We start from the raw sequence: 27,129 nt of genomic DNA, 5'->3' as shown, positions 1-27,129 counted from the left end.
TTGACAAAACTGTTAGCTTTTGCCATGCTTAATTTTGTATTCTGAGGCCAAATTTGCCTGTTATTCCAGTATCTCTTGAGTTCCTACATTTGCATTCCAGTACCCTTTGATGAAAAGGGCATCTTTTTTGTGTGTTAGTATTAGAAGGTCTTGTAGGTCTCCATAGCACAGTTCAAATTCAGGTTCTTCAGCATTACTCTTGGAGCATAGACTTGGATTACTGTGATATTGAATGGTTTGCCTGGGAAACAAACCTAGATCATTCTATCATTTTTGAGACGGCACCTAAGTACTGCATTTTGGACTCTTGTTGACTATGAGAACTGTACAAAAAAGATTTTCATGACCCAAATGACCATGATTGTGTGATCACTCATCTAGAGCCAGACATCCTGGAATGTGAAGTCAAGTGGGCCTCAGAAAGCATCACTATGAACAAAGCTAGTGGAAGTGACGGAATTCCAGTCGAATTATTTCAAATCCTAAAAGATGATGCTGTGGAAGTCCTGCACTCAATATGTCAGCAAATTTGGAAAGCTCAGCAGTGGCCACAGGACTGGAAAGGTCAGTCTTCATTCCAATCCCAAAGAAAGGCAATGCCAAAGAATGTTCAAATTACCACACAACTGTACTCATCTCACATGCTAGCAAAAAAATGCTCAAAATTCTCCAAGCCAGGCTTCAACAGTACATGAACTGAGAACTTCTGGATGTTCAATCTGGATTTAGAAAAGGCAGAGGAACCAGAGATCAAATTGCCAACATCCATTGGATCATTGAAAAAGCAAGAGAATTCCAGAAAAACATCTACTTCTGCTTTATTGACTATGCCAAAGTCTTTGACTGTGTGGATTACAACTGTGGAAAATACATAAAGAGATGGGAATACCAGAAAACCTTAATTGCCTCCTGAGAAATCTGTATGCAGGTCAAGAAGCAAGAGCTAGAACTTGGACATGGAACATCAAACTGCTTCAAAATTGGGAAAGGAGTACATCAAGGCTGTATATTGTCACCCTGTTTATTTAACGTATATGCAGATTACATCATATGAAATGCCAGGCTGGATGAATCACAAGCTGGAATCAAGATGGCCAGGTGAAATATCAATAATCTCATATATGCAGATAACACCATCCTTATGGCAGAAAGAGAAGAAGAATTAAAGAGCCTCTTGATGAAAGTGAAAGAGGAGAGTGAAAAAAACCCACTTAAAACTCAACATTCAGGAAACAAAGATCATGGCATCCAGTATCATCACTTCATGGCAAATAGATGGGGAAACAATGGAAACAGTGAGAGACTCTATTTTTTAGGGCTCCAAAATCACTGCAGATGGTGACTGCAGCCATGAAATTAAAAGAGGGCTTCTTTTAGAAAATCTATGACCAACCTAGACAGCATATTAAAAAGCAGAGACCTTACTTTACCAACAAAGGTCCATCTAGTCAAAGCTATGGTTTGTCCAGTAGTCATGTATGGATGTGAGAGCTGGACTGTAAAGAAGACTGAGCTCCAAAGAATTGATACTTTTGAATTTTGATGTTGGAGAAGACTCTTGAGAGAGTCCCTTGGACTGCAAGGACATCAAATGAGTCAATCCTAAAGGAAATCAGTCCTGAATATTCATTTGAAGGACTGATGCTGTAGCTGAAACTCCAATACTTTGGCCTCATGATGGAAGAACTGGCTCATAAGAGGAGATCCTGATGCTGGGAAAGATTGAAGTCAGGAGGAAAAGGGGACGACAGAAAATGAGGTGGTTAAATTCCATCACCAACTCGATGGACATGGGTTTGAGCAAGCTCCGGGAGTTGATGTTGGACAGAGAAGCCTGGTGTGCTGCAGTCCACAGCGTTGCAAAGAGTCAGACAAGACTGAGCAACTTAAGTGTATTAGACTTAGGTCTGAGTATTAGGATACATAAAATAAATGTTAAAATATCTGCAGAAAAAATAAGGAAATAACTTTGGAGATCTGATTGTTGCAATACAGAGATCTTCCCAGGTGGTGCTAGTGGTAAAGAACCCACCTGCCAATGCAGGCGACATAAGGGGCATTGGTAGGATCCCTGAATCAGGAAGATCCCTGGAGGAGGGCATTCTTGTCAGGAGAATCCCCATGGACAGAGGAGCCTGGCAGGCTGCAGTTCATAGGGTTGCATACAGTTGGACACAACTGAAGCAGTTTAGCACAGAGAATCTAAAACAACATTAAGAAATTTCCTGAAATGTAGTAAACATAAATCACCTTAACATCTTAAAAGTAAGATTGATTTTGAAAAATTTTATTTCAATATAAATAATTGGTCAAATAACTAAATTATTTTTCCCTCCAGAAGCAAATGATAAACATGGGGAAGAAGATGTCAGACAAAACGGCTGAGGTGAAATTCAGAGCCTTTGTGAGGAACGTGAGAAACCATCCACCAGTAATGGGAGGGCTAAGAACATGACAAACCTGAATAAACAGATTGTCCTGATTCATTCCTTAAATGTTTCTTTGTGGTGCTGGGTTAGTGGCTAAGTCCTATCTGACTCTTGTAACCCTATAGACTAGTTCGCCAGTTTCTTCTGTCCATGGGATTTCCCAGGCAACCATAGTGGAGTGGGTTACCATTTCCTTCTCCAAAATGTTTCTTAACTTCTGTTTTTGACTTTCTAGAATTCATTTAATAAACCCTTCCCTCAGTATTACAACTACATCTGTGAAAAGTATATCCTTAATTTTTATTTTCAATCTACCTTCAAACTAAATGTAAACCATATCTTTGGATCATGCAGTTCATTAGTATATCATATAACTTTAGTGTGTGTGTTGGCTTTTCATTTGGTGGCTTAATGGTATGTGCACTAAGAACTATTAAATTACTAAAAGACTGAAGTCTAATGTGTGAAAAAAATAGTCTTTAGAGTGAAGTGATAATATATGGGTATTCAGTTTGTTGTTTACAATGATTTTTTATTCAAACCAAATATATTTTATAATAAGTTCATCTCTCACACAAGATTTTAAAACCCAAATGGCTGATAAAAATTAATAACAGTTACAGTTATTCGAATACAATACTATTCGAGAGGCTGTTTACATTAGTTTTCTCACTTAAATTTTACAATAATCTTATGTAACAAATGAAGGAAATGGAATTGCAAGGAGGTCATGTAACCAATCAAAATAACAGAAAAAAGAAAACAGTATTTAACTCAAGGGTGGTTTGACCATAAAAATTAGGTTCTTACCTATTAATGATAGATATATGTTCATCATCACTAACCAAATTTTCCACTATCCCAGGAGATCATCAGAAAAATTTTATGGATAACAAAATTTTATCAAAGCAATGTTTAATTTATGCTTGAAGAAGGAAATGGCAACCTATTCCAGTATCCTTGCCTAGGAAATCCCATAGAGAGAGGAGCCTGATAGCTATAGTCCATGAGGTCACAAAGAGTCAGACACAACTTAGTGACTAAACAATGACTAAACAAAGTACTTAGCATTACAACTTGTAAAACAGTAAATAACTGACTTGATAGAAATCTAGTCTTCTGACATCTAATTTAATGTTATTACCACCACACATTTAAAATTGGATTTGCCTGAGGCATGACATGGCTTATCTGAATTTCTCTTAATGATTATTTTTCAAAATACCATTTTTCTTCTGTTCATTTTTTCCTGCTTCTTCAGAAAGTAGTCAATAAATGGGAACACTGTCCTCAATTCATTCACTTAGCATATAATAACAATTACTGTTTTGTGTAGAGTACAACTTCGTATAACTTTTACCATGTAATGTTAACTATAAACCCATGAAGCAGGTGATATTTTATCCAGTCATATTGCTGAAAGCACTGAGGCTCAGAGACTTTGTACAAAATATCCGTTACCCACAGTTAAAGATATTGAGTAGATTTTTGAACCATTTCCTTTGAGCGTTAAAGTAGAAACATTTATATCAGACTGTTCCAGAAAAGATTGCAGGTAGGAAGACTAAACAGGAGATTGTCAAGGTACTGCAAGTAAGGGGAGATGATATTCTGAAGTAGAACATTTATCATAAGTAATGAAAGGACCAAATAATATTTAGGGCATAAAGGCACAAAATTTCTAAATAAATGTGAGGATATTAGAGACAAACAACAGTGAAAGTTTTTTTTTTTTCTTTCTTTTTTGATAAGAAACTGAGTGGGTGATAGTGCTGACAATATAGAGTATGTAACAAAAACAAGTCTAAAGGGGAAAATTTGGATTTTCATAGTTTAAGTTTGGCATTCCCGACTTGGGGAGCTGCTTCCATAACCATGGAGGTGACCTAGGAGGAAGATATAAATTTGAGGGCTTCCCAGGTAGCTCAGCTAGTAAAGAATGTGCCTCCAATGTGGGAGACCTGGGTTCAATTCCTAGGTTGCGGAAGAACCCCTGCAGAAGGGAATGGCTACCCACTTCAGTATTCTGGCCTGGAGAATTCTATCAACTGTATAGTCCATGGAGTCGCAAAGAGTCCCACACAACTGAGCAACTTTCACTTTCACTTTCAGGTGGCACTAGTGGTAAAGAACTCACCTGCAAGAGACATAAGAGATACCAGTTCAATCCCTAGGTTGGGAAGATCTCCTGGAGGAGGGCATGGCAACACACTCCAGTATTCTTGCCTGAAGACTCCCATAGACACAGGATGGGCTATTGTCCATAGGGTCACACAAAGTTGAACACGACTGAGGCGACTTAGTGCAGCACACATGAGCACACAGTTACTAGATTATGACATGGGTTGGTTAAGATCAACTAGGGAAACGAGATGGTAGAATAAAAAATGCTTTGACTTTGGCTGGCATTTTGTAAAACAAAAATATATTTGGTGCGCCTAAATATAATATATGTAGCAAAGAAGGGTTAGTTAGAAAAAAATTATAATGTATTACTAGCAGGGAAGTAGAGAGTCTCAGAAAAGAGTGAGGAAAGGTGTCAAATGAAGCAGAAAATTAAGACCTAAAAATATCCTTGGTATTTGACATTCACTTCTTTGGTAAATAGCTCAGCTGGTAAAGAATCCACCTGGAATGCAGGAGACCTGGTTTCGATCCTTGGGTTGGGAAGATCCCCTGGAGAAGGGAATTGCTACCCGCTCCAATATTCTTGCCTGGATAATTCCATGGACAGAGAAGCTTGGCATGAGGTCGCAAGGATACGGCTGAGCAACTTTCACTTTCACTTTCTTTGTAAATACACACTGAAGATCTACTGATAATTTGTGCTGCTCAATACCAACATGGAGTTAAAAAAAAAAAACGACACCTTCCTTTGCATCATGGAGATTACAGTCTTGTGGGGAAGAAAATCATAAAAGAAAAATCATTACTCTAAATCATGATGAATCCTTATTAGAAAAAGAAGACCGGGAAGAGAATCAGGAGTTCCCTAATTTGTATTTGAGAGTTAAGACAGACTTTTCTGAGTAAGTGACATTTAAATTGAGATCTGAATGATGGCAGCTTAAAAGTGACCTTAGGGTTTATATTTTCAAGGAGACCTTAGGATAAAATTCGAATTGCAGTGGGTTGAAAAATTAATGTTACATGAAGAATACAATTCAATTTAAAGAACTATGAAAATGGAAGAAAATTAAAACTTTGTTAAGGTGATCTGGAATGTTAAGGATATTTGGAAGAAGAACCTTCTGGAAAGAGGGACTATTTTCAACTGAAGTTCTCAAAGCATGTGTTGTAAGGGCACCACTGAGGTAAATGCAGCTAGATAGGAAGGAGGGAAGTAGAGAAAATGTCAAAGAGACTGATTCAAGGAGAAGTGGGAAATAAGTCAGGTCTTTATAAATCATTATAAGGTCCTTGGATTTTACTTTGAGGAAATGAGAGATCTTTATAGGTTTTGAGTAAAATGACAAAATCTGATTTATATTTAGGAAGAGCATCTTGGCTACTATTTTGGTGATAGGCTGTAGAGGGCAGGGGTATTAGTGAGCAGACCTTTAAGGAATCTAGATAAAAGATTGTTATAATGGTACTAGAACAATAGTATAGGAGATGATGAAAAGCAATCAAATTTTTCATACATTGTGAAGGTAAATTCAACAAAATTTTCTGATACAGGGGATTTGAGAAAGAAGGGAATTTAAAATAATTACAAGATTTTAGAACTGAACTATTGGAAAAATGTTCATTAACTGCAAGTGGATTATTTACCAGCTGAGCTACCACGGAAGCCCAATGCTGAAATATTTTCTACTAAAAAGTGTGCTGACCCTTGGTATAGACTATTCTTTTCAGAAGTTTACTTTGCTGTGGGAAAATGAATTTGATACTAAGTAGGGATGATACAGGCTTCCCTGGTGTCTCAGGTGGTAAAGAATCCGCCTGCAATGCAGGAGTCCTGTGTTCTATCCCTGGGTTGGGAAGTTCCCCTGGAGGAAGGCATGGCAACCCACTCCAGTATTCTTGCCTGGAGAATCCCCATGAACAGAGCATCCTGGTGGGCTATAGTCCATGAGGCCACAAAGAATCAGACATGACTGAGCGACTAAACACAGCACAGCATAGAAATGATACAAGGTGGTGGTTTATTTGCTAAATTTGGCCCAACTCTTTTGTGAACCCGTAGACTATAGCCCACCAGGATCCTCTGTCCATGGGATTTCCCAGGCAAGAATACTGGAGTGGATTCCCATTTCCTTCTTGAAGGGATCGTCCCCACCCAGGGATCGAACCTGGATCTCTCCTGCATTGCAGGTGGATTCTTTACCACTGAGCCACCAGGGAAGCCCAATATAAGGCCCAGGGATTGATTTTATCCTTTGGTTTAATGGTTTTTAAAGGACAAGGCATCAAGCTTATGGGTTGAAAAAAAGGAGGTAGTAAAATGAATAAATTTTAACAATACAGAGAGACTTTACAGTGAAAAGGAAAGGAAAAAAAAAAAAACTCTAGAGGAGTCCAAGAAACCAGGTTTTTAAAGGAGAAATATCAGCAGCAGATAGACTTTGTTAAAACAGTAAAGAGAAAGAAACCCATGCATGCCTCAGTGAGGGTGTATAGACTTTCCTTCATGTCTTATAAGGTCATTCCCTTTATGGATATCTAGCAGATTTTTCACTGAATATCTATTGTTTTAAAGCTGAATGTTTGTTAGTGTGGTTTATTAGGGTAAATATATATTATTTTACTTATTTGCATGCATATTTGAAATGTTCCTCATATTCCAGCTTCATTTTTGAGGAAACTAGTTAAATACATAACATCTATCAGCATTGAGTAGGGGCTTCCCTGCTGGCTCAGATCGTAAAGAATCTGCCTGCAATGCCAAAGACTTGGGTTCAATTTCTGGGTTAGGAATGTCACCTAAATAAGGGAATGGCTACCCACTCCAGTATTCTTGCCTCAAGAACTCCATGGGCAGAGGAGCCTGATGGGCTACAGTGCATGGGGTCTCAAAGAGTCGGACAGGCCTGAGTGACTTAATTTCAGAACATTTTTCTTCTAGCCTCATTTTTTGAGGAAACTAGTCCAATACCTGATATCTACTAGCATTGAATGATTTCTTTATATATTCAGAATAGAATTGATTAGAAATTTGGATAGAAAAATGGCCCATTTGTTAAAAGAAAGTGTCCAGAGAACAAAGAAATGAACAAATCCCCACAAAGTATATTTATTTCCAAATAGAAAAACATAGAACTTTTTGATGCAGCCAGATTGAATGAAACCACTTCTTTCCTGAGAAGCAATACCTGTTCTTTCATCTCCAATGGTACCTATGACACTGGACCCCTCTTGCACCTTTGTCAACCTGCTGATAGATTTTTGACCCTTTAGCCACTCTGAACATCACCAATTCTCATGTTCACTGAAAACAGATATCTGGCTTCCCATTGTCTTGTGGACTCTCCTTGTACCTGTTTTCTGTGCAGTGTCAGTGCTCTGACATTACTTTTCACACTGTAGATTGTATTGCTTCTTTTATCTTAGACCCTGACTGGCATGACCTTTGTATATACTGGCAGATCACAAAGGTCAGAGCATATCATCTATCAATTCAGAACATCTAATTTTAAAATAATAATATCAATATTGTTGAAATACTTCAAGCAGCATGGAAAAATCCTGAACTGGGGGTGTGCTATTGTTACAGTAAGAAGAATTTGGAGTATTTAATAACATTAGAATAACAAGTTGTGAGGGAGAAAGCAATTTGTGCAAACAGAAGAAATTGTAGAATCTTATATGTCACCTTATTTTTCTTTTTACTAATCATTTTCTTACGTTAGGGTATCTCTTTTTAGCAAATCTTTTTGTGCCATTCTGTGCTTCTACACTCTCCAACTGTGTCATTGTGATGATACTTCTGGGATAGAAAACTCTTTATCTTGACTCACTGTCTCTTATTCAAACACTATACTGAACTTGAACTAAGGTTTCTGAATTGTGCCAATTGGACTTTTCTTCACAAAAATCTGAAAGATGTCCAAAATTCCTATCAATATGATATGGAAATACTACTTTGTCTAAATTGTAGATTTTACATTCAGATTTGAACTCAGTCACCAACCATCTAGAAAAAGTTCACTGGCTAGTTACTTTGTTAGCTTGATTAAGGTTGAAATTTACATTAATTTTGGTATAATAATAGTTTTCATAGGCGCATTTTATTTCACTCAGAATAGATTTGGATTTCAAGTTCTTATTATGACTTCTTTTAATTATTCAGTTCAGTTCAGTCACTCAGTCGTGTCAGACTCTTTGCGACCCCATAAATCGCAGCACACCTGGCCTCCCTGTCCATCACCAGCTCCCGGAGTTTACCCAAACTCATGTCCATCGAGTCGGTGATGCCATCCAACCATCTCATCCTCTGTCATCCCCTTCTCCTCCTGCCCCCAATCCTTCCAAGCATCAGGGTCTTTTCCAATGAGTCAGTACTTCGCATCAGGTAGCCAAAGTATTGGAGTTTCAGCTTCAACATCAGTCCTTTCAATGAACATCCAGGACTGATCTCTTTTAGGATGGACTAGTTGGATCTCCTTGCAGTCCAAGGGACTCTCAAGAGTCTTCTCCAACACCACAGTTCAGAAGCATCAATTCTATGCTCAGCTTTCTTCACAGTCCAACTCGCACATCCATATGTGACTACTGGAAAAACTATAGCCTTGACTAGAGGGACCTTTGTAGGCAAAGTAATGTCTCTGCTTTTAATATGCTATCTACGTTGGTCATAACTTTCCTTCCCAGGAGTAAGCGTCTTTTAATTTCATGGCTGCAATCACCATCTGCAGTGATTTTGGAGCCCCAAAAAATGCAGTCTGACACTGTTTCCCCAACTATTTCCTATGAAGTAGTGGGACCAGATGCCATGATCTTAGTTTTCTGAATGTTGAGCTTGAAGCCAACTTTTTCACTCTCCTCTTTCACATTCATCAAGAGGCTTCTTAGGTCCTCTTCACTTTCTGCCATAAGGATGGTGTCAGCTGCCTATCTGAGTTTATTTATATTTCTCCCAGCAATCTTGATTCCACCTTGTGCTTCTTCCAGCCTAGCGTTTCTCATGATGTACTCTGCATATAAGTTAAATAAGCAGGGTGACAATATACAGCCTTGACGTACTCCTTTTCCTATTTGGAACCAGTCTGTAGTTCCATGTCCAGCTCTAACTGTTGCTTCCTGACCTGCATACAGGTTTCTCAAGAGACAGTCAGGAGGTCTGGTATTCCCAACTCTTTCAGAACTTTCCACAGTTTATTGTGATCCACACAGTCAAAGGCTTTGGCATAGCCAATAAAGCAGAAATAGATGTTCTTCTGGAACTCTCTTGTTTTTATGATGACCTAGCAGATGTTGGCAATTTGATCTCTGGTTCCTCTGCCGTTTCTAAAACCAGCTTGAACATCTGGATGTTCACGGTTCATGTGTTGCTGAAGCCTGGCTTGGAGAATTTTGAGCATTACTCGGCTAGCATGTGAGATGAGTGCAATTGTGCGGTAGTTTGAGCATTCTTTGGCATTGCCTTTCTTTTAGATTGTAATGAAAACTGACCTTTTCCAGTCCTGTGGCCACTGCTGAGTTTTCCAAATTTTCTGGCATATTGAGTGCAGCACTTTCACTGCATCATCTTTCAGGATTTGAAATAGTTCAACTGAAATTCCATCACCTCCACTAGCTTTGTTCATAGTGATGCTTTCTAAGGCCAACTTGACTTCACATTCCAGGATGTCTGGCTCTAGGTGAGTGATCAAACCATCGTGATTATCTGGGTTGTGAAGATATTTTTTGTACAGTTCTTCTGTGTATTCTTGCCACCTCTTCTTAATATCTTCTGATTCTGTTAGGTCCATACCATTTCTGTCCTTTATCGAGCCCATCTTTGCATGAAATGTTCCCTTGGTGTCTCTAATTTTCTTGAAGAGATTTCTAGTCTTTCCCATTCTGTTATTTAATTATTAGTCTCTTTTTTAATTGGACTATTTCATGTTAAATACAGGTTTATTATTTATCTTGAAAATATGGCCAGTTGTTATCTTAGGGCTCATATTCCTTCTCAGAAATAATAAAGTAAAGCAAGATGACTGCCCATTTTTGGTTCTTGTGTCTACTGAGTTCCAGCAAAGCGTACTTTTTATCCACTCATCCAAAATTTCATTTATATTATCTCTATGGTTCCTAAAATGTCTTAACAAGCAGACATGTTAAATGAAGAGCTCCTGGAATACAAGATAGTATAAACATTTAATAACAATAACAAAATGTACTTGGACATTTCGATCACTTAATAATATTTAAATAATCTATGTTTTAACTGGTCTGATGTAAAGGAATTAATTAAATTACACCTCAGAATGCCAACATATTTTTTGGTATTCATTGTTCTGTTCATAGCAACATAAACAATTTAACAAATAAGTATATTTTATATAAATAAAACCCACAAAAATCATACAATTTTCATTCTTTTTCAATTTTATTGCTGTTTTACTACCTTCCTATGTGTATTTTTATTATAAAAGATAAATACTTTGAAGTTTGCTGATTTTTGAGTTTAAAATTAAGAATGGTTGTAAACTATATTGATTTTGATTTTTTAAAGTATTTACATAAAAATCAGTTATGTATGATCCTCATGAAACTGTATTGGTGGAATACATAAATCAAACCTTTACTTTTTTTTTCTGTACTTTGAATCTGAACTCACACATATTGTATGAACAGATTCATGAAAATTTAGACTTGGAATAGATTTTTCAGTTTCTAAAGTCTAACACTTTCTGTTTTTATATGAACACAAAATCAGAAAGATTAAGTATCTTATCTATGGTAAAAGAGTTTAATCAACCAGATTTGCTGATTTCCAGGTCTATAGGAAACACTATTATTTATCTTTATAAATAAATGAATGAATATTTCTTTTTTTGATTTTTAAAATTGAAATATAGTTGAAGTACAATATTGTGCTTCAGATGTACAGCATAGTGATTCACAAATTATAAAGATTAAGCTTAATTTAAAACTATCATAAAATATAGGCTGTGTTCTCTGTATTGTACATTATAGTCTCATGAACTTATTTATTTTACACACCATCATTTATAATTCTTAATCTCCTGCCTCTAACTTTACTCTCTGACTTTCTCTCTTTCCAGTGGTAACCACTTATTTGTTCTCTGTATTTGTGAGTCTGCTTTTGTTTTGTTATGTTCACTAGTTTGTTGTACTTTTTATATTCCACATGTAGGTGATAATGTACAGTATTTGTCTTTATATATCTGACTTATTTCGAAGTACAAAATTTCATATTTTTTTCATAGCTGAGTAGTATGCCAGTATGTGTGTGTGTGTGTGTGTGTGTGTGTACCAAATTTTCTTTATCCATTTATCTGTTAATAAACATTTAGGTGGCTTCATTATCTTGGCAATTGTAAATAATGCTGCTTTGAACATTTGGGTGCATGAAGCTGTTCAAATGAGTGTTTTTATTTTTTTTCTGATACATACACAGGAGTGGAATTTCTGGGTCACATGGTGGTGGTTCATTTAATTTCTTTGAAACTTCCATCCTGTTTTCCACAGTGGTTGTACCAACTTACATTCCCACCAATGTGTATGTTTGTAACAGTGTATGAGTGTATGAGGATTACCTTTTCTCCACATTCTTGCCAAAATTTTTCACTTGTTTTCATACTGATGATAGTCATTCTTATAAGTGTGAAATGATGTCTTATTGTGGTTTTAACTTACATTTCTGTGATGATTAACATTGTTTCATGTGCTTTTTGGCAATCTGTATGTCTTCCTTGTAAAAATGTCTCTTCAGGTCTTCTTTCCGTTTTTTAATCCAGTTGACTGTGTTTGTGTGTGTGTGTGTATGTGTGTGTGTGTTTGTTTTGTTTCTTGCTCTTGAGTTTGATAAACTATTTATATATTTTTTGATATTAACCACTTATTGGTCATATTATTTGCAAATATCTTCTTCCATTCAGTAGGCTGTCCATTTATCTTGTTGATGGTTTTCTTTGCTGTGTGAAGTCTTTTAAATTTAATTAGATCTGATTTGTTTATTTTTGTTTTTATTTCCTTTGTTTTTTATATCAAAAACATACTGTTATGATTTATGTCAAAGGATGTTCTGTCAACATTTTATTTTTCAAGTTTATAGTATCCCATCTTACATTTAGGTCTTTAAATCATTTTGAGTTTATTTTTGTACATGGTGTTAGAAAATTTCTAGTTTCATTCTTTTAAATCTATATGTCCTATAAATGAATTAATATATCTTAACTGATTTTGAATAAAACACTCAATGCATACATAAACTAATAGCCTAAAAGCTTTTATTTATTTACAACTTGTGATCAGGTTTTATACTTTCAAAAATTTCGATAAATTAATTTGGAGAAGCAATCAAAATATCCTAATGTTGAGGATGACTTCACTTTTTATTTAATTCTCTATAATATATGCAATATTGACTATCAGTCAGCAGAGATTTTTGTAATAGATCATTAGATAACAAGAGCCACATGTTGCTCTGAAGCTTTGCTTTGTATAAATATCAGTGTTCTGATGATACGTGAGAATTCTCAGGCTAGAGTGTGAAGAACACATCCATAACGGTATATAAGTATATTAGGCAAAGAGATAGAATCATGTATTTTATAAGTCTCATAATATAAACTACTAATTAATAATGATTGGAATCTCTTAAATAAATGTAAATCATCTGTTAAATAAATGTAAATCATCATACTTTTAATGTGCTTCCTGAGTGTTATGTCTTCCTTTATTCTTTTTACATGTAAGTATACCCTCCCTTTCATTAGGTTTACAAATCTGCTTAAAACTAAGAAGGAAATTATTTACAAACAATATATATGAAATGAGATTATTTAATATTTTGCCTTTAGTTTTCTGTACACTACTTATGAGTCTCCATGCCTTAGTATGCATATTTCCTGTGAAGATGAGAGAGTGACTTGGATATGGTAGATACTCAATAAATATCCAATAAATTGTGTGGACAGCCAGAGGAACATGAGCTGCACTTCAGAAATAATGTATTATCTCCTTGTTGAGAGTGTATGAGGTGTGAATAAAGAATTTGTACTCCTTCATAGAAGCTATCATTTAATTCTGTCATTGAGGAGAGTTTATTTCTCAACCTTTACATTGTTCTAAATTATGCTGAAGTAAACAGCCCAACTTCTTTGGCTTAGCAAACCTTAACAGTACTCTGACTATTAAAGCTTATAAAAGAAAATGTTTTGGAATAATCCAATGCCTTATTCGGTGGTTAATGATAATTATATCTGAAGATTTGTGGCAAATATTTTACCTATTAGAATAAAGATAAATAAGAGTGAATAATTCAATACTGGCTTACTTTTCTTTCTTAAACTTTTTGGAAGTAAAAATAAAATAAAAATTTATAATTACAAGTGTACACATTGGTGAATTACTACAAACTGAACACAACCATGAACCATTGCCTAGATCTGGAAATCAGATATTATCAATATCCTGTAAACTGCTTTTTGTCTCTTTCCCAGCCACTAACTTCTTGTTTGCCTCTTTTTGAACTTTATATATATTAAATCTTGTGTATCTAGCTGCTTTCTCTCAATATCATGTTTGTGAGATTCATTGTGGCATTGTGTTGTAATTGTATTTCATTCACTTTCATGTTTAATACTATTCCATTGTATAAATATACCAGAAGTTCCACCTGATGCAAAGAGCCAACTCATTGGAAAAGACCCTGATGCTGGAAAAGATTGAAGGCAGGAGGAAAAGGGAACAACAGAGGATGAAAAGTTGGATGGCATCACTGACTCAATGGACATGAGTGTGAGCAAACACTGGGAGATGGTGGAGGATAGGGAAGCCTGGCGTACTGCCGTCCAGGGGTCGCAAAGAGTTGGGCATGACTGAGTGACTGAACAACAAGCAATATCCCTGCTAAGAGCATTCTTGAACATGTATTGTGGTGAAAATATATGCACATACTTATAAAGTATATACCAGGAGTGGATTTTCTGGAATAAAATTATAGTATACCTAGTGCCAATTTTACTATCCATTGTCCCCAAATTGTGCAATGCAATATTGTAAACTAACTTTGCCAAAATAAGTGTATGAAAATGTAATTGTTTCATCAGTAAAATGTGGTGTGATCAGTTGTTTAACCATGTTATCTTCTGTATGGTGGTGGTATAGTCTCTAGTCATGTTTCGACTCTTGTGACCCCAAGGACTGTAACCTGCCAGGCTCCTCTGTATGTTATATAGGCGGAATTCCCTGATGGCTTAGTTGGCAAAGAATCTGCCTGCAGCACAGGAGGTACAGGAGACGTGGGCTTGATCCCTGGATTGGGAAAATTCCCTGGAGAAGGGAATGGCAGCCTGCTCTAGCATTCTTGTCTGGGAAACCCCATGGACAGAGGAACCTGGCAAAGAGTTGGACACTGAGCACACACAAGCATGTTATATAAGCACTAGACATTTTACTGGAATAATCTACACATTGTTTGCCTTTCCTCATGTTTCCTGATGTGAAGAATCAACTCAGAAAAGACCCTGATGTTGGGAAAGATTGAAGGCAGGAGGAGAAGGGGACAACAGAGGATGAGATGGTTGGATGGCATGACCAACTGGATGGACATGAGTTTGAGCAAGCTCCAGGAGTGGTGATGGACAGGGAAGCCTGGTGTGCTGCAGTCCATGGAGTTGCAAAAAGTCGAACACGGCTGAGTGACTGAACAACAACAAAGGTTTAATAGAAGATCTGATCATCTGGGTTAATTCATTCATGTAGTTCATACGTTAGATAACATTTCTGAGCTATTTTTAAGAATATGCTAAAATATTTCTAAGAAAATGTAGAGGTTATTAGAATTGGGGTTCAGAATTAATATTTCTAAAATAGTCTCACCTTAAAAAGAAAAATAAGAGGAATACCAAAAGTATCCTTGTGTTCAATCTCAAAACCAGAGTACTGGTTGTTGAGTCAGATACCTTGGAGAAATGCACTTGGAGAAACACTGCTGAAGGCAGCATAACCAAAGAACTTCTTAGGGAACAAATCACAAGACAGTGGCATAGCAGAAGAACTTCCTGTACCACATAACATCAAAATAAGCAACATTACCTGTGACTCTTACAAGATTTCATGGGAAATGGATTAAAAATCAAAGGACCATATTACACACTATTTCACTGACCTCAATAAGAAAGAGAACAAGAACTCTAATATATTTAAACACAAGGAGTTCCAACAAATCTGGTGGCAGAAGCTATTCCCTTGCCGATGACTGTCAGTGGACACTGGTTTTTGAGGACAAGAACAGAGTATACAATAGTAGTGCAGTTCAGTTGCTCAGTTGTGTCAAACTCTTTGTGAATCCATGGAGCACAGCATGTCAGGCCTCATTGTCCATCACCAACTTTCAGAGTTTACCCAAACTCATGTCCATTGAGTCAGTGATGCCAACCAACCACATCATCCTCTGTTGTCCCCTTCTCCACCTGCCTCCAATCCTTCCCAGCATCACCGTCTTTTCAAATGACTCAGCTCTTCACATCAGGTAGCCAAAGTATTGGGAGTTTCAGCTTCAACATCAGTTCTCCCAATGAACACTCAGGACTGGTCTCCAATAGGATGAACTGGTTGGACCTCCTTGCAGTCCAAGGGACTCTGAAGAGTTTTCTCTAACACCACAATTCAAAGCATCAATTCTTTGGTGCTCAGCTTTCTTTATAGTCCAATTCTCACATCCATACATGACTACGGGAAAAACCATAGCCTTCATTAGACAGACCTTTGCTGGCAAAGTAATGTATCTGCTGTCCAGGTTGGTCATAACTTTCCTTCAAAGGAGTAAGAGTCTTTTAATTTCATGGCTGCTGTCACCATCTGCAATGACTTTAGAGCCCCCCAAAATAAACTCAGCCACTGTTTCCACTGTTTCCCCATCTATTTCCCATGAAGTGATGGGACCAGATACCATGATCTTAGTTTTCGGAATGTTGAGCTTTAAGTCAACTTTTTCACTCTCCTCTTTCACTTTCATCAAGAAGCTCTTTAGTTCTTCTTCGCTTTCTCCCATAAAGGTGGTGTCATCTGCATATCTGAGGTTATTGATATTTCTCCCAGCAATTTTGATGCCAGCTTGTGCTTCATCCAGCCCAGACCTTCTCATAATGTACTCTGCATATAAGTTAAATAAGCAGGTGACAACATACAGGCTTGAGGTACTCCCTTTCCAATTTGGAACCAGTCTGTTGTTCCATGTCCAGTTCTAACTGTTGCTTCCTGACATGCATACAGATTTCTTAAGGCAGATCAGGTGGTCTGCATCGCTTTAAGAATTTTCCACAATTTATTGTGATCCACACAGTCAAAGGCTTTGGCATAGTTATAAAGCAGAAATTGATGTTTTTCTGGAACTCTCTTGTTTTTTGATGATATAGTGGATGTTGACAATTTGATCTCTGTTTCCTCCATCTTTTCTAAAACCAGCTTGAACATCTGAAAGTTCACAGTTCCCGTATTGCTGAACCCTGGCTTGGAGAATTTTGAGCATTACTTTATTAGCATGTGAGATGAGCGCAATAGAATGGTAGTTTAGGCATTTTGGGCATTGCCTTTCCTTGAGATTGGAATGAAAACTGACCTTTTCCAGTCCTGTGGCCACTGCTCAGTATTCCAAATTTGCTGACATATTGAGTGCAGCACTTTCATAGCATCATCTTTCAGGATTTGAAATAGCTAAGCTAGAATTCCATCACCTCCAATAGCGTTATTCATAGTGATGCTTTCTAAGGCCCACTTGACCTTACTTTCCAGGATGTCTGGCTCTAGGTGAGTGATCACACCATCGTGATTATCTGTGTCGTGACGATCTTTTTTGTTCAGTTCTTCTGTGTATTCTTCCCACCTCTTCTTAATATCTTCTGCTTCTGTTAGATCCATACCATTTCTGTCCTTTATCGAGCCCATCTTTGCATGAAATGTTCCCTTGATATCTCTAATTTTCTTGACGGGATCTCTAGTCTTTCCCATTCTGTTGTTTTCCTCTATTTCTTTGCACTGATCACTGAGGAAGGCTTTCATATCTCTCCTTGTTATTTTCTGGAACTTTGCATTCAAATGGGTATATCTTTCCTTTTCTCCTTTGCCTTTTGCTTCTCTTCTTTTCGCAGCTATTTGTAAGGCCTCCTCAGACAGCTATTTGTTTTTTTGCATTTATTTTTCTTGGGGATGGTCTTGCTCCTTGTGTCCTGTACAATGTCAGGACCCTCCGTCCATGGTTCCTAAGGCACTCTGTCTATCAGATCTAGTCCCTTAAGTCTATTTGTCATTTCCACTATAACTGTAGGGGATTTGATTTACATCATACTGAATGGTTTTAGAAAAGGCATAGGAACAAGAGATCAAATTGCCAACATCCGCTGGATCATCAAAAAAGCAAGAGAGTTCCAGAAAAACATCTATTTCTGCTTTATTGACTATGTCAAAGCCTTTGACTGTGTGGATCACGATAAACTGTGGAAAATTCTGAAAGAATCGGAATACCGGACCACCTGACCTGCCTCTTGAGAAACCTGTATGCAGGTCAGGAAGCAACAGTTAGAACTGGACATGGAACAACAGACTGGTTCCAAATAGGAAAAGGAGTACGTCAAGGCTGTATATTGTCCCCTAGCCTATTTAACTTCTATGCAGAGTACATCATGAGAAACTCTGGGCTGGAAGAAGCACAAGCTGAAACCAAGATTGCTGGGAGAAATATAAATAACCTCAGATATGCAGATGACACCACCCTTATGGCAGAAAGTGAAGAGGACCTAAGAAGCCTCTTGATTAAAGTAAAAAAAGAGAGTGAAAAAGTTGGCTTAAAGCTCAACATTCAGAAAACTAAGATCATGGCATCCAGTCCCATCACTTCATGGAAAATAGATGGGTAAACAGTGCAAACAGTGTCAGACTTTATTTTTGGGGGGCTCCAAAATCACTGCAGATGGTGATTGCAGCCATGAAATTAAAATACACTTACTCCATGGAAGTAAAGTTATGACCAAACTATATAGCATATTAAAAAGCAGAAAGATTACTTTGACAATAAAGATCCGTCTAGTCATGGCTGTGGTTTTTCCAGTAGTCATGTATGGATGTGAGAGTTGAACTGTGAAGAAAGCTAGCGCCAAAGAATTGATGCTTTTGAACTGTGGTGTTGGAGAAGACTCTTGAGAGTCCCTTGGACTGCAAGGAGATCCAACCAGTCTATCCTAAAGGAGATCAGTCCTGGGTGTTCACTGGAAGGACTGATGTTGAAGCTGAAACTCCAATAATTTGGCCACTTCATGCGAAGAGGTGACTCACTGGAAAAGACCCTGATGCTGGGAAGGATTGGGGGCAGGAGGAGAAGGGGATGACAGAGGATGAGATGGCTGGATGGCATCACCAACTCGATGGACACAAGTAAACTCTGGGGGTTGGTGATGGACAGGGAGGCCTGGCATGCTGCGATTCATGAGGTTGCAAAGAGTCGGACACGACTGAGCGACTGAACTGAACTGAACTGAACTGAATGGTCTAGTGTTTCTCCCTGCTTTCTTCAATTTAAATCTGAATTTGGTGATAAGGAGTTCATGATTTTAGCCACAGTCAGCTCCTGGTCTTGTTTTTGCTGACTGTATAGAGCTTTTCCTTCTTTGGCTGCAAAGAATATCATCAATCTGTTTTTGGTTTTGGCCATCTGGTGATGTCCATGTGTAGAGTCTTCTCTTGTGTTGTTGCAAGAGGATATTTGCTATGACCAGTGAATTCTTTTGGCAAAACTCTATTAACCTTTGCCCTGCTTCATTCTGTACTCCAAGGCCAAATTTGCCTGTTACTCCAGGTGTTCCTTGACTTCCTACTTTTGCATTCCAGTCCCCTATAATGAAAAGGATATCTTTTTGGGGTGTTAGTTCTAAAAGACCTGGTAAGTCTTCCTAGAATCGTTCAACTTCAGCTTCTTCAGCATTACTGGTCAGGGCATAGATTTGGGTTACTGTGATATGAATGGTTTGCCTTGGAAACGAACAGAGATCATTCTGTCATTTTTGAGATTGCCTCCAAGTATCGCATTTTGGACCCTTTTGTTGACTATGATGGTTAGTCCATTTCTTCTACTTGATTCTTTCCCACAGTAGTAGATATAATGATCATCTGAGTTAAATTCACCCATTGCAGTCCATTTTAGTTAGCTGATTCCTAAAATGTGGATATTCACTCTTGCCATCTCCTGTTTGACCACTTCCAATTTGCCTTAGTTCATGGACCTAGCATTCCAGGTTCCTATGCAATATTGCTCTTTAAAGCATTGGTCCTTGCTTCTATCACTAGTCACATCCACAACTGGGTGTTCTTTTGCTTTGGCTCCGTCTCTTCATTTTTTCTGGAATTATTTCTCCACTAATCTCCAGTAACATATTGGGCACCTACTGACCTGGGGAGTTCATCTTTCAGTGTCCTATCTTTTTGCCTTTTCATACTGTTCATGGGGTTCTCAAGGCAAGAATACTGAAGTGGTTTGCCATTCCCTTCTCCAATGGACCATATTTTGTCAGAACTCTCCACCATGACCCGTCCATCTTGGATGGCCCTAACAGCATGGCTTAGTTTCATGGAGTTAGACAAAAACATGGTCGATATGGTTAGGTTGGTTAGTTTTCTGTGACTGTGGTTTCAGCCTGTCTGCCCTCTGATGCCCTCTCAAAGTGCCTCAATAGCACTGCAGACTGCCTCAAAACAGGTTGATGGTGATTATGTTGTGTCTGAATGGAGTGAAATTATAGAATTGTACACAGCAGACTATTCAAAAGTTCATCTAACACAATTGTTGGAGAAGGATGGAGTCATTGCAGGACAGATGTTCAAATTTTATGTTTTTTATCATAACCAGCACAAAGAATATTTTGACTATATTCGAAAACATCATGGGAATGCTGTTCAGGTCTCTGTCAAGAATAACAGTGGCAGCCATGGCTCTCCTACCAGTGGAAAATTAGAAGGCGTCTTCAGCTGGGCTTTCGTTGTGGCTCAGCTGGTAAAGAATCCTCCTGCAATGCAGGAGACCCGGGTTTGATCCCTGGATTGGGACGATCCCCTGGAGAAAGGAAAGGCTACCCACTCCAGTATTCTGGCCTGGAGAATTCCATGGACTATATAGTCCATGGGATCGAAAAGAGTCAGATATCACTGAGGACTCTCACTTTCACTTTCTTCAGCTGCAGCACTGAATTCAGTACTGGGAGGCCACCCCTACGATTCACCTTATGGAAGACACAGGTTTGTGATTGCAGCAGAAAAACTTTTTAACCCCAATACTAATTTATACTTTGGGGACTTCTATTGTATGTACACTGCTTATCATTATGTGATTCTGATCATTGCCCCTGTGGGATCTTCAGGAGATGAATTTTGTAAGCAGTGCCTTCCTCAACTAAATTACCAGGATAATAAATTTCTGACCTGCAGAGAAGAAGATGGGATGCTGGTTTACCACCATGCCCAGGATGTCATTTTAGAAGTCATTTACACCGATCCTGTAGATCTTTCTCTAGGCACCATGGCAGAAATCACTGGTCATCAGCTCATGAGTTTATCTACTGCAAATGCAAAGAAAGATCCCAGATGCAAAACCTGCAATATTAGTGTTGGACATTAATACCCACATTTCTTACTCCTAATCCCCCTTTCCTCCCGTAGAAGCCCTGATCCTCTGTTGTCCATTTTCATCACCAGATGTTTTCCACTGAAGCATGCACATGCCACTATCACCAAAAGTGAACCTCCACTTTTCAGATTTCCAACTTGTTGTAGTGTTTCCTATTACCTACCCTTCCCAAGATTTTGAGAGATGAACTATCCTAAATTGTTTCTGACACTCTCTTGCCTAGATGCTACAATGTTTTTATTTTTCCTTTATGCCAAACATAACAAAACTATTATGTAAACTGCTTTAGTAAAATACAAAATAATGGCATATAAATGGTGTTTAAATATGCTCTTATTTTAATCTATTGAACAAATATTGGAATAATTCCAAAGTGCACAAAAAAGTGTAATTACAGCATGAGTTAAATCTTGAAGCCTAGGATTGTCAACACTTCCAATTTGTTGTTTGACAGTGTTATTTATGTTGTTTATATTACCTAACAGGAAAGAGTGTCTGTGTTTCAACATAATAAATATAATAGCAAAATATTTTATTTGTATTGTTGTATAAAATATTTACAATCTTATAGAATATAGTTATACCTTAATAGCAATTGTATACATGTCAAGAAACCATTTCCCTTATCAAAGATGTAGTTTGTAAACCTCAAATAGTTGTGTATCTGTCCTCTTACAAGTACATAACTCTAATTATACAAATTTGTGAAGAACATTATTCTGATTCATAAAGGTTATAAAATATCAGGTAAATATAGAGAAAACAATAAGCCTCTGAAACCATCTGCTTCAGAAATAGTCACTATTAATCCCATTTAAACTATATGAAAATGTGAATTTGTTCACCATCATGCTTAAACATTACAGAAAAGAGAACTACAAATGTGGCTGGTATGAGAGAGAAAGTGTGGACCTTTTACTTATTTTTACAAAAGCAAAATAATAAACATGTGGTTTAATGCAAAATAGCAAAACAATATACACTGAAGTTAATGATGCAAATGAAATATTCTGGCTTCTTAAAGAAAAAAAAAAAAAAAGAGTACTAATTGCCCAGTAAGTAAAAAACAAAACTGGGGAATAACTGTTAAGAACTGAGTCACAATAATTCAGGCAAATCACAACGAAAGATCAGAGAATTCACCTAAGGAAGAAGTGGTCGTGACAAAACATGCTTAGGTAAGCATGGCTCTATTTGAGGAAACTAAGCAAAGATGAAAATGACAAAGTAAAGATTTCTAAGAAACAAAAGGCCTAGAACCTCAGAGAGAATTTTTGAATCCAGAAGTCAGAGTAGTAATAAAGTGACATTTAAAAATTAGACCCTGAACTGTCACTAAACCTGCTTAACATCTAAGAGTGAAGGTTCTTTTTTTTTTTTAATTGAAGGATATTTGCTTTACAGAATTTTATTGTGTTCTGTCAAACATCAACATGAATCAGCCATAGGTTACATATTGACAAGTGCATTCATTTTATTTGACTGTGGTAGAGAAGGAGTCTGACAGTAAATGTTCTCAGCCACTAATCAAAATACAAGCAAGAAAAGCAATGTTGTGGATACACACTGCTGTAGAAATAAACAATTAATCATCAAGAATGGAACTCCATTTCTTTTGCAAATATATAGAACTCTAATTTCCAGCAGGTTCATTATTGTTCTGCTTCATCTTAATGAGTCAATTAAAAGGTTTAACTTTGCAGAAAGCCAAAACCTTAGCAAAGCTACATTTTAACTATTGAGTTGCCCTTGAAAGTTTTCTAGTAACATAGAAATTGTGTCTGATTCGTGGGAAATACAGATGCAAACTATTTTTAGTAGAAATGACAAAGTAAACAGTGGCAGGTAGGAAAAAGCTTTATTCTACTTTCACTAACATGTCCACCAGGGTAAGTATGAAATTCTTTTATAGGAAGATTCCTGCTTCAGATAATAGGAAAAAAAGCTGAATGTTTATGTTTCAGAAGACTTCTACAGCATCTTCCAAGTCAGTTCTTAAAAGTGACCTTCAAAAACTCAAGGAGAATTTTAAAGTTTAGAGGGTTTAAATCTATATATATATAGATTTTTAAAAAATCCTTTTAATATTGCCTCCACATAAAGAATATGATGACATCTGAGTATTTTCATTGTCTAAAAATTAAAAAAAATTTCTACAGAAAATCATGCCATTCATGGCAAAAAGTTACATTTACATACCAGATTATAATAGTAAATGACAACTATATATATTGAAAATATAACTTTTAAAAATTATTTGGGAATTTTGCAGTTATTTAACCCTGATTTTTATTTCAAGTAATAAAAAATATACATATATATATGCATTTATATACACATATATATATAGTAAGTATATGTAGTATATGTATATGTGTGTATATGTATAAATACATACATATGTATTTCACACATTTATTTTCAAAAAAACATAAAAGTCCTTGGTTAATTTAGATATTAAAAAGTAATGTTTTGTGTTTCCCCTGTGTTTGGATAGGTTTAATTTAAGCTGTGAGTGACAGAACCCCAAGATAGATGTTTGCCTCTCTCCAACATAAAAGTTCAGGTAAATAGTCCAGAGCTGGTGTTTGCTCTACAGTGTCAGTGACTCACGTTCTTTTGATGTCATTTTGCTTTGTGTGCGATCTCCATCCTTATGCGGTTCAAAATAGCTTTTCTACTTTCAATTACTAAAACTCCTATTGATGTTGACAAGAAGACAAAACGGAAAGAAGAAAGGCATATTCTTTGCTAAGACACTTCACAGAGTTTGTACTGACTATTTCTACTGACATTCTTCTTGTCATTATTTCAACTTATGATCGTGTCCTGAAAAAGAGGCTGAAAACACAGTCTTTATTCTGAGTAGCCACAGGTACAGGTAAGTATGCTATTACTATGAAAGAGGCTCATTGATGAACATTTTGCAGTCTATGCTACAACCTGCTATCAATAGTGGTGATGTTGGCAAATGTACCTATATCTATACACATTTTAATATATTATACTAGAAGCATGTGAAAAAATGTAATGTATATATAACCCAGAGTAGAAAATAAGCATCATTTCATTGTTGAGTTAGTGGACTGCGCTTCAGTTGATCATATTGGAAATGTATCTGTATGTATGTACTTGGGGCAAAAGTAACCATTAATTGGTTTTTAAAGCACCGTTAATTGTTTAAAGCCAACCTGAAAAGAGAAAATACAGTGACGTTTAAATGACACTCTGGAGTCTAACACTGTTTCAGTGCCACTTCCAATGTTAACATCAGTTTCAGATGAAGACATAACTTTTAAGAGTTATTTGCGTATTATAATGAGAAAAAGATAATTAAGTAAAGCTCTATTAAACTCTCTAAACACTCAAGAATATGAGGAGAGAAGAGACTATTACTGTCTTCTCAATAAAAATTGAAATGAAATCCAAATATATTTTTTCACAAAATTTGATCCAGAAGTTACACATATATGAATGTAACCACAAAGACAGAGTCACCACAACACTCTGATATATCAGAACATCTACAGTAGCTTAAATGATCAGTAACAGTCAAGTGAATGAATAAATTATAGATGATCTGAAAATAGTGTATTAATCATAAAAATGAAGTTGTTAATGTACATCCACTGGCACAGAAATAAATTTAGGCTATAATACTGTGTGATTGAAAAAAATACAAAACGTTACATTCAATGTGATCCAAATTTTGCAATCCATGAGTGTAACATAATATGGATTCACATGCATGTATATGTCTGGAAAAAATAAACCGAATGTTGACAGCAGTTAGCTCTATGCAGTGGAATTTTGATAATCAAGATTTTTTTTTTCAGATTATGAGACTGACACACTGCTTGTAGTGCTAAAAAAGACTAAGATTTTCTTTTCAACACATAGCATGTATTATCTGAAAATTATTAAAAAAGCACAAGATATCATAAATAGGATAATTTTTTAAAGTATAAAATAATTGAGATGTATACTTAGGTGAAAGGCAGATTGTACACCAGTATGTATGTGTGAATTCTCTTTAGTAAAAATAACATAAAATGCATTATGATAAATCTATAGTATGTACAGCAAGTACTATCTGTGGTCAGCTTTGGAATTAAGACCCATAGATGATTTTTCTAATAAAATGAATGCTATGTGTTATAAGATGTGGCCATATAATTAAGTATTACTTTATTATCATCACGATGTATGATTTCTGCTGAGTTTTGGCTAGAATAAAAAAAAAAATAGGTCTATTGTATGCTCCTTGTTCTTACCATCTGCTCCCTACATGACTGTGAGAGCCTGAGAGAAGGCTATTTCTGCTGCAAAATTATCTACTGCTGACAGAAAGATCCTAGATAACTGACCTTCAGTAGTCTTGAAGGAGGTACTAATGGAGGTTACACCTAAAAATTCTTCAATTCAAAAAATTGTGATGGAATTACATCAAGTATTATGAGTCAACTGAGCCTGAAAAACATGTCAGGATCCAGCTTATTGCTGCTTTAGCACTTGAGGCCGTGCAGACACGTCAGCCCCTCCAGAGGCCCATCCCCACACATGTAATTGCTCAGACGGGTCAAAACCCTCCATTTACAGTAATACGGTTTACCCCAGAGCCTAGGTACAAATTCTAGAAGCCACTAGAAGATGGCTTGACTTGTTAACTATAAAACAATTTACATTTGGAAATTCTATTTTGAAGTGAATTGCATTAGTATTTGTCAAGAACTGGTTGTGGAACCATAATTAAAAAGTGAAAGGAAAAGTTTGGTTCATCTGGTAAAAATATGGCAAGTGCCCAGGTAGAACTTGTTTCAAAGACCTGTGGTTTCAGGATCTAAAATCACTGTTTCTTTGTCAGTCTCTCTCTTTCTCCCATTTTCCCTCCCTACTTCCCCTTATTTCTGGGTGGTGTTATTTACTTCTCTCCGATTGTAATTAATAGTAAAATTTCACCGCATTCATAGGATCCTTTGAAAACCTGTGTCTCAGCTTTGATGTGTCCCATATAAAATTACTGGGGAGAATGTACTGTACACAACCATAGCCTCACACATCCCACACATGAATTTCATCTTCCAAAAACTTCTTGACCATGTCAACCTCTGTGTACTTTTAACATTTCCACTCAGGCTGGCTGCTGTCATACCTTGTCTGATGATTTCTGTTCATTTCATTTCAGTTCAGTCGCCCAGTCGTGTCCAACTCTTTGCAACCTCATAGACTGCAGCACACCAGGCTTCCCTATCCATTACCAACTGCTGGAGCTTGCTCAAACTCATGTCCATCAATTCAGTGATGCCATCTAGCCATCTCATCCTCTGTCATCCCCTTCTCCTCCTGCCTTCAATCTTTCCCAGCATCAGAGTCTTTTCCAATGAGCCATTTCTTCGCATCAGGTGGCCAAAGCATTGGAGCTTCAGCTTCAGCATCGGTCCTGCATTGTTTCTAAACGTTTACCTTCCCTCATGCCCCTCCCCACCATCACTCACCACTAGATAATTTTCCAGACCTGAAGCAACACCCTGCACACATAACCCTCTCCAGAGTTGAGTTAGAGAAGTATTTTCAAATTGAAAGTCTAATCATATCCCATTCACATAGTCTCATTTTAAAATGCATACATGCCTCCCAGAATCCTGGCCTTGACCTACACTGCTCTTTGGTAAATGGCTACTCCTTCCCACCCCAATCGGAGAAGGCAATGGCAGCCCACTCCAGTACTTTTGCCTGGAAAATCCCATGGACGGAGGAGCCTGGTAGGCTTCAGTCCATGGGGTCGCTACGAGTCAGACGTGACTGAGCGATTTCACTTTCACTTTTCACTTGCGTGCATTGGAGAAGGAAATGACAACCCACTCCAGTGTTCTTGCCTGGAGAATCCCAGGGACGCACGGCGGAGCCTGG

The 27,129-nt window shown here is 37.0% G+C and overlaps 1 long non-coding RNA gene and 1 pseudogene across 1 annotated transcript in view; one reads left to right on the top strand and one right to left on the bottom strand.

Annotated features, from left to right (window-relative positions):
* LOC145521130 (uncharacterized) overlaps positions 1-4,720 on the bottom strand; it is an 87,975-nt gene extending 83,255 nt beyond the window's left edge. Inside the window, exon 1 of the long non-coding RNA XR_014065168.1 lies at positions 4,567-4,720. This is a non-coding gene — a long non-coding RNA (uncharacterized LOC145521130). The remainder of the gene's footprint in view (positions 1-4,566) is intronic.
* Positions 4,721-13,442: 8,722 nt separating this feature from the next.
* On the top strand, positions 13,443-21,210 carry LOC145538710 (phytanoyl-CoA hydroxylase interacting protein-like; annotated as a pseudogene).
* Positions 21,211-27,129: the final 5,919 nt, after the last annotated feature.

The sequence above is a fragment of the Giraffa tippelskirchi genome, chromosome 1, assembly GCF_054371585.1.
Source record: "Giraffa tippelskirchi isolate mGirTip1 chromosome 1, T2T-mGirTip1v1.2.pri, whole genome shotgun sequence".
Lineage (NCBI taxonomy): Eukaryota > Metazoa > Chordata > Mammalia > Artiodactyla > Giraffidae > Giraffa > Giraffa tippelskirchi.
Note: the sequence above shows the minus strand (reverse complement) of the source record. Positions and strands in the feature narration are given on the sequence as shown.